The 8490-nt window shown below is 44.6% G+C and overlaps 1 pseudogene; it reads right to left on the bottom strand.

Moving 5' to 3' along the window:
• Positions 1–2006: 2006 nt before the first annotated feature.
• LOC102846966 lies at positions 2007–4401 on the bottom strand (annotated as a pseudogene).
• Positions 4402–8490: the final 4089 nt, after the last annotated feature.

Here is an 8490-nt window from a genome sequence, read left to right as displayed (position 1 = left end):
AAAGGACACACTGACAAAGAAGATTAATCAGAACTGGCTTTGACAAGCACTGTGGCATTTGGACAAGAACAAACTGGGGAAGGGTAGAGAGAATAGTGCAACAATGAATGAATGGAAACCCAAAATCTCTGTAAATGTTTATGAAAATTAATAAAATATAATTATAGGGGGGGAAAAGTACCACATTTATGTGTACTCTAAGCCTGTCATTATGCAGAATGTCACATATTCTGGAAAAAGCTGTAGGAAAGTGATAATACAGTTACCGTGGTGAGGGGCTGGGTGGCCACGGTCCACATGAGGAAGGTAGATCTCTTTATTCTTTTAGAAACCTTACAGACTGTACATTGTACTTTTACTGTTGGATTTGCATTTACTTTCATCAACTTGTGAGATCTCAGGCTGCCCAGAAGCTGCCCTGTGTGAACGTGGTTAAAATCAGAGACTCTTCTTCAAGCCCTTTTCTCCCTTTTCTTTGTGCTCTGCCAGGCTGAGAGAGATGGGAGGAGAGGGCATTGGTATTTTTCACTTTCTCAGCATGATGTCTTTTTCCAAGGACAAGCCCCTCCTGACAACATACCCAAAGTATGTGAGACAAATTTTCACCATTCTTCACTCTAAGGACTAAGGGGCACCTTGGTTGTACTTCCTCTAAGACATACCTGTTTGTTCTTTTGGCAGTCCATAGGATATTCAGTATTCTTCTCCAGAATCGAGTCTTCTGACATCTTTATTCATTGTCCAACTTTCACATGTATAAGGAGTAATTGAGAAGACCATGGCTTGGATCAGGCACCCCATAGTCTTGAAACTGGCATTGTTGCTCTTTATCACTTTGGAGAAGTCCTTGACAGCAGACTTTCCATTACTTAGGAAAAATGGAGGGTGAAATAAAGAGAGGAAGGCTTTCAACAGATGGATTGACACAATAATTGTAATAATGGCCTGGTACATATTGGAGATTGTGAGGCTGGCACAGGATAAGGCAAGATTCAGATGTATTGTTCATGGAGTTATTATGAAGTGTAGTTGACTGATGTCACTAATATCAATATTTTCCACTTTGGGAGGCTTGAGGCAGAAGATAGCAAGTTTTTTATCTTCTGATGGCCAAAATGATGACAGACAGAACAAGATCAAACTCAAGCTGCATGTTGGAATCATCCAGAGAGCCTCACCAACCATTCCTGCCTGGATATTCCACAAAGAGACTCTGAAAAAACCCACATAATTCTAATGTGGAACCAAAGCTGGGAATGCTGGCTTTGGAAGGACTTAACTCCTTCTCCCAAAGCATTCACATACTACCTGGGGCACATGTTTTACCAAAAGCTTTATAATCCTTAACTTCATGGTTCAAATGTGCTTGATTATTATAATTTCTTGGAATTTTACAAAGGCACAGACACTCAGCTCAGACAACTGACTACATGTACCAGCAGCCAGTCTGGAACTAAGATGAAAAATGTGTTCATGTGGTTATTGGAATGGATGTGAAGTCATGGCTCAAAGGATAGATGCAAGGTCAACTTCTCACAGGACATCTATGAAGTCATTTTCCCAAAGATTGAATGAGAAGTTGTCTTCTCAAAGGATGGGTGTGAAATCATGTCTTGAAAGGAAGGGCATGGAGTCTTAAGCGATGACTGTGAAGTTGTCTTGACAGATGCTTGTCAACTTGATGTCTTTGTCACCTGTGCTCTCTGAGGCATTTTAAACCATGTCCCCCATTTTTTTTTGCAGAATGCCTGTCACTCTCGGGGTGTTTTCCTACACTTCTATTTGTAGGTTGTTCCAGCTTCTGGCAAATGAGGGCTGCTGTGGCTCAATGCTATCTTCTTTATTTTGCATACTTTAATTTCAGAACAAAAGAAACAAAACTCGCAATACACAACATCCAACCTCATTCTTGAGGTTTAGGCCAGAGTTACATCCTGCCTTAACACACGGGACAGGAAAGAGAAACACTAGCTGTCAGCAGATGGAGCCAGATGGGAGAGGGCAACTCAAGGCTGCTGTGGGAGCCGCAGGGATGCTGTACAGGGGGAAGAGGGTGTTACAGCAGGAACTTTTAATCTGCTTCTTCCCATGCGAGGTGCATCCTCATCGCCCTCAAGTGGGGGAGCTCATCAGGAACAGCAGCACTGGGTTCCTCAGCTGTCACCTCATCTTCATCAGTGCCTAAGCTCAGCTTGATCATGCGGTAGATGCAGTTGGAGTGAGTCTGGGGATCCTCAAGGGAGAAACCAGAAGAGAGCAGTGCGGTTTCAAACGGCAGCAGCACCAGGTCCTTAACAGCTTTGTCATTCTTGTCTGCCTCAGCCTTCTGTCTCAGTGTTTTAACAATTGGATGATCGGGGTTAATCTCCAAGTGCTTTTTAGCCATCATGTAGCCCATTGTCGAGTTGTCCCGAAGCACCTGTGCTTTCATGATCTGCTCCATGTTGGCTGTCCAGCCGTATGTGCTAGTCATGTTGCAGCAGGGTGAAGATACAAGCCTATTGGAAATTGTCACCTTCTCAACCTTCTTATCCAAAATTTCCTTCATGAGCTAACAGAGGTTCTCAAACATGGCCTTGCTCGCCTCCATTTTCTTTTTCTCCTCTTCATCCTCAGGTAGTTCTAGGCCCTCCTTGGTGACAGAAACCAGGCTTTTCCCATCAAACTCCTTCAGCTGTTGCACACAGTACTCGTCAGTAGTTCAGTCATATACACAACCTCAAAGCCTCAGTTGCACACTAGTTCCACAAAAGCAGAGTTGGCCACCAGCTCTTTGTTCTAACCAGTGATGTAATAAATGGACTTCTGGGTCTCTTTAATGTGAGACACGTATTCTGACAGAGAGGTCATCTCATCTCCAGACTGGGAAGTGTGATGATAGTGAAGTAGCTCAGAAAGGTGACACTGGTTAGTAGAATCTTCATGGATTCCAGGCTTCAGGTTTTTAGAGAATGCTTCATAGAATTTCTTGTAGTTCTCCTTGTCTTCTGCCAACTCAGAGAAGAAGTCCTCCAGGCACTTTTTTTTTTAAGTTTCTCATTTGTGTGTGTGTACTGTCAAATCAGATCTGACTGGTACATCAGGAGATTGTCCCTCCTCCAGCAGAGCATCTGGTGGATTCAAACTGCGCACGGCTGGGATTGCAGTGCACCTTCTGGCCATTAGGCCACCAAAGCTCGCCCTCAGGGCACTTCTTGACAGTGTTTTTGTGGATGATCTTTAAGATTTTGCTCTGTTGCAGCATTTCATGAGAAATGTAAAGGGGCAGATCCTCAGAGTGAACCACACCACAGATGAAGTTCAGATACTCTGGTATCAACTCATCACAGCTGTCCATAAACGAACATAAAGTTTAATATTCTTCTTCTTCTTCTCAAAGAGATCAAAGGGAGACTGGCGAGGGATAAAGAGCAAAGCCCTGAATTCCAGCTGGCCCTCTACTGAGAAGTGCCTGACTGCCAAGTGGGCTTCCCAGCCAGTAGTGAGGCTCTTGTAGAACTCTCCATATTCCTCCTGTGTGATGTCATAAGGCTTTCTGGTCCAAATGGGCTTTGTCTTGTTCAGTTCTTCACAATCAGTGTACTTCTCCTTAATTTTTTTTTTCTTTTTCTTGTCTTTACCACTGTCATCCTCCTCATCTGAACCCACATCTTTTGTCTTGGGCTTCTCTTCGTCATCCTTATCTTCCTCTTTCTCACCTTTCTCTTCTTCTGTCTCACCATCACTGATTTCCGTCTCTCGTTCTTTTTCCAGATTGAGGGTGATGGGGTCACCTATGAACTGTGAGTGCTTCTTTACTACTTCTTTGACTTGTCTCTCTTTTAAGTACTCGGTCTGGTCTTCTTTAAGTTGCAAAATGACTTTAGTACTCCGACCAATAGGTTAACCCTGGTCAGCACGAACTGTGAAGGAGCCCCCAGCTGAAGACTCCTAGGCATACTGCCCATCATCATTGTGTTTTGTGATCACTGCCACTTTCTCTGCCACCAGACAGGCAGAATAAAAGCCAGCACCAAACTGACCAATCATCGAGATGCCTGCACCAGCCTGCAGAGACTCCACCAAGGCGTTGGCGCCAGACTTGGAAATTGTTCCCAAATGATTTATGAGATCAGCCTTGGTCATGCCAACGTCTGTGTCCACAAGAGTCAACGTACGTTCCTGGGGGTCAGGGATGATGTCGATTTTCAGGTCTTTACCACTTTCCCACTTGGAAGGGTCTGTCAGGCTCTCATAGTGAATCTTGTCCAATGCATCAGAAGCACTAGAGATCAACTCTGTAAGGAAAATGTCCTGGTTGGAATAGAAGGTATTGATGAAAAGAGACATAAGTTGGGCAATCTCTACCTGAAAGGCAAAGGTGTCTACCTCCTCCTCTCCGTGGTGCACATCCTCGGGCATCTTGATGAAAAGGGTTCCAAGTACCAAAGAGGTGAGGGCAGAGCCTAAGATCAGGCCACACAAGGCTTGCCAGCTGCACGAGGCTGACTCAGAGCAACTTCCAAGATTTCCAAGTAATAGAACAGAATCTAGATTTTTCAGGATTCAAGTTCTCATCCAATTTTCTACCCTTGACCAAAGAAATCTACGTGTTCAACCATCTCAAGCATCCTTTCATCGAGGATATGGTAGCTGGAGTGTCTAGTGGGCCCACTGATGAGCTGCTCCCAGCTTTTCCACTGACTCTTTTCCACATTACCTTTTCCACATAAGGCTACCCCACCAAGTTCCAGGGTCTAATGTGATTTCAAGTTCACAGTGGTGACTCACTGTTTGATTTTCCTGGGTCCAGCTCATTACCCCTGAAGAATCCATCTCTTCTTTCCAAGATGGTGAAATGTATGTCTCACTGCTAGTGAGAATACACCCAGGCTTGAGTAAATCAAAACTGAGCCACCCCTCATTTCCCCTCATCTTTGCCCTACTTCTTTCTGGAGGGAGCTGTGGCCAGCAGGCAGTTTCTTTGTGTTGTTCACTGCTGTCTTTCATACTGGCACATCCTGCCTCACCTGTGTGGGGCTATGTGTGGACTTCCTTTTGCAAAGAGTAAGGTCATGATACCTCCCTCAGAGCCGTTAATCCCTTCATCCTTTCTGCAGACTTGCTGTTATTTAGGATGCTAAAACCCAAGCCCACTGAGTCAGTTCCAATTTAGTGCAACCCTGCAAGGCAAGAGTGTAAGACACTTTATTTTGCTTCTTTTTAAACAGCCTATCCTTAGTAACATTAGGAGCTCTGGTGGTGCAGTGCTTAAACTGTTGGCTGCTAACCAAAATGTTAGTGCTGTAGGAGAAAATTGAGAATTTTTCTCATTCCTACCTTTATGCATGAGGCACCCAGTGTTTGTAACTCGGAGGTCACAAGCTCTTAAGGGTCTGAGCTGACATTCAGATCCCATCATAACTGCTACTAATGCCTGGCTGTGGCACCAGGAAGCAAAGATACCAGAAGAATGTCTTATTTGTGCTTTATTGACTGTGCAAAGGCATTTGACTATGTGAATCATAATAAATTGTTGAGAAAAGTGAGAATCCCAGAGCACTTAATTGTGCTTATGTGAAACTTATACCTAGACCAAGTAGCTATTGTGCGAACAGAGAGAGCAAGGGAATACTTGTTGTTGTTGTTGTTATTAGGTGCCATTGAGTTGACTAAGTCTTGTAGCGAACCTGTGAACAACATATCTGAACCCCGTCCCATCCTGTGCCATCTTCACACTTCGTGACACCCTCGAGCCCATTGCAACAGTCACGGTGTCAGTCCTGGGCAAGGGTCTTCCCCTCCTTTGCCAACCCTCCACCCTTCCAAGCATCATGTCCCTCTCCAAGGAATAACCCCTGCTAGCAACAGGGGGTGAAGCCTCATCATTCTTGTCTCCAAAGAGCACTCCAGCTTCACCTTCTCCAAGATATTTTTGTTCTTTTGGACATCGATAGGGTGTTCAGCACTCTTCTCTAACACCACACCTCAAAGGTATCAATTCTTCTGTCATCCTTATTCATTGTCCAACTCTCAGATGCATAGCAAGGGATCGGATAGACCATGGCCTGAAAATTACACATAGTTTAAAATTTAAAAAGGTGTGTGTCAGGATTTATCCTCTTTCCATACCTATTTAATCTGTAAACAGATCATCTGAGAAGCTGGACTCTATGAAATAAAGAATAAGACATCAGGTTTGGAGGAAGACTCATCAATAACCTTCGGTATGCAGATGCTTGCTGAAAGTAAAGACTCAAAACACTCACTGCCGAAGATCAAGCACTGTAGCCTTCAGTATTGATTGCATCTCAACATCAAAAAAACAGGAATCCTCACCACTGGACCAATAACAATGTCAGGATAAATGGAGAAAAGATTGAAACTGTCAAGGACTTCATCTTTCTCAGATTCACAATCAGTACACTTGGTACCAGTAGTGAGGAGGTAAGATGTATTGCAGTGGGAAAGTCTGCAGTCAGGGACCTCTTCAAATTGCTGAGGAGCAGTGATGTTAGCTTAAGGACTAAGGTGTGCTTGATTCAGACCTCAATTGCTATGCTGCTGAGTGAGAGCAAGGACAATGAATAAGGTTGACAGAAGAATTGATGCCTTTGATCTGTGGTGTTATAGAAGAGTGCCGGATATCCCATGAATTGCCAAACGAACAAACAGATAAATCCTGGAGAAGGTGCAGCCAGAGTGCTTCTTGAAGGCAAGAATGTCAAAGCTTCATCCCACATACTTTGGGCATTTTTCTAGGAGAGGCTCTTCCTTGGAGAAGGACATCATGCTAGTAAAAGTGGAGGGATGGTGAAAGAGAGGAAGACACTCTGTCAGATGTGTTGCTCTAGTGTCAGGGAGTATGAGGATGGCACAGGATAGAGCAGGGTTCAGATCTGTTGTTCGTAGCATCATTATTCTACTCGACAGCACCAACCAAGAAGGAGACAGAGTATATCTTCCCCTTAGGGTTTCCAAGGCTGTAAATCTTGACTGAAGCAGCTTGCCTCAGCTTTTTCCTAGAGCACAGCTGGGATTTGAACCACCAACCTTTTGCTTAGCAGCTGAGTGCTTAACAACTGCACCACCAGGGCTCCTACTGTTTAGGATAGGCTGTTTAAATAGAATCAGAATAACAAAGTACCTTACACAAGGTGGGGTTGGTTTCTTTCTCTGGTAGTAGAGTAGAAGTGACTCATAGGAGATGGCAGTATTTGCAGAGAGCAGGGACCACTCACTTTCTTCCCTATGGCTCCAGGTGGCCTTCCTCCTGTCACTTAAGGGGGCAGCCATCAGTCTCCACCTCGGCCCAGGCAGCAGGAGGGAGGCGGCAGGCAGAGAGCATGTCTTCTTCCTTTTAAGGCCAGACCCAGACATTGTGCCGACAGCCACACTCAGAGTCCACACAGCTGTCCTCTGCTCCTCCTGGACTTTAAGTGTTCTATCAAGAATAACTAACTGGTTCCTGCTTTCCATGTATTGACTCATTTGCTGTTATCTCCCTTTTACAGACAAACAAAGAGACCTAATCAAATGGCTTGAGACAAGTCCTGCCACTAGCACGTGGCATGGATGTGCCTCCAGAGCCTGCCTTCAACAGGGTTTTAACTGGGCATCTCTAGCCCTAAGGAAGGAGCCCTGGTGGTGTAGTGGATTATACATTAGGCTGTTAACCGGAAGATTGGCAGGTCAAATCCTCCAGCTGCTCCACAGGAGAAGAATGGGCAGTCTCCTTCTGTAAAGAGTTTCAGCTTGGAGACCACATGGAGGTGACCTTGAATTGGACAGTGGATTTCACTGAACTGTCCTCTGGATGTCCTTTAGATGGAGGTGATCAGATGAGCAAGACAAGCCAGGGTCTTGTTTAAGGTTGGGCTCATTATGATGATGTCAGCCTAGCACTGCCTGTGCTAACCCAGGTCCTCGAAGCGGGGCTGGAGGCCTGGGGTGAGAATGAGTCATGCCTGCTGGCTAGCTGTCAATTTTTATGTTTGCAAGCACCCTCAAGTTAAGTACGACTTATAGTGACCCTCTGGACAAAAGACCTGCACCCTGTCCTATCCATCTTCACCCTCCCTGACACATTTGAGCCCCTTGCTGCAGATACTGTATCAACTCATTGCGTTCAGAGTCTTCCTCTCCTTCTCTGACCCCTCAACCTTTCCAAACATGATGTCCCTTTCCAAGTAATAGCCTCTCCTAACAACACATCCAACATATGTGAGAGAAATCTTCGTCATCCTTGCCTTCAAGGAGCAGTCTGATTTCACTTTCTCTAAGACATATTTGTTTGTTCTTTTGGTGGTCCGTGGGTTTTTCAGCACTCTTCTCCAACACCACAGTTCAAAGGGTTCGATTCTTCTCTTATCATCCTGTTCATTATCCATCAGCAGCATAGCAAGTGACTGGAAAGACTTGAATCAGGTACACCTAGTCTTTTTTTTCATTATTAAATTTTATTAATTTTAATGAACATTTATAGAGATTTTGGGTTTTCATTCATTCATT

Source organism: Elephantulus edwardii, unplaced genomic scaffold (genome assembly GCF_000299155.1).
Source record: "Elephantulus edwardii isolate Elephantulus edwardi_28Jun2011 unplaced genomic scaffold, EleEdw1.0 scaffold00151, whole genome shotgun sequence".
Classification (NCBI taxonomy): domain Eukaryota; kingdom Metazoa; phylum Chordata; class Mammalia; order Macroscelidea; family Macroscelididae; genus Elephantulus; species Elephantulus edwardii.
Note: the sequence above shows the minus strand (reverse complement) of the source record. Positions and strands in the feature narration are given on the sequence as shown.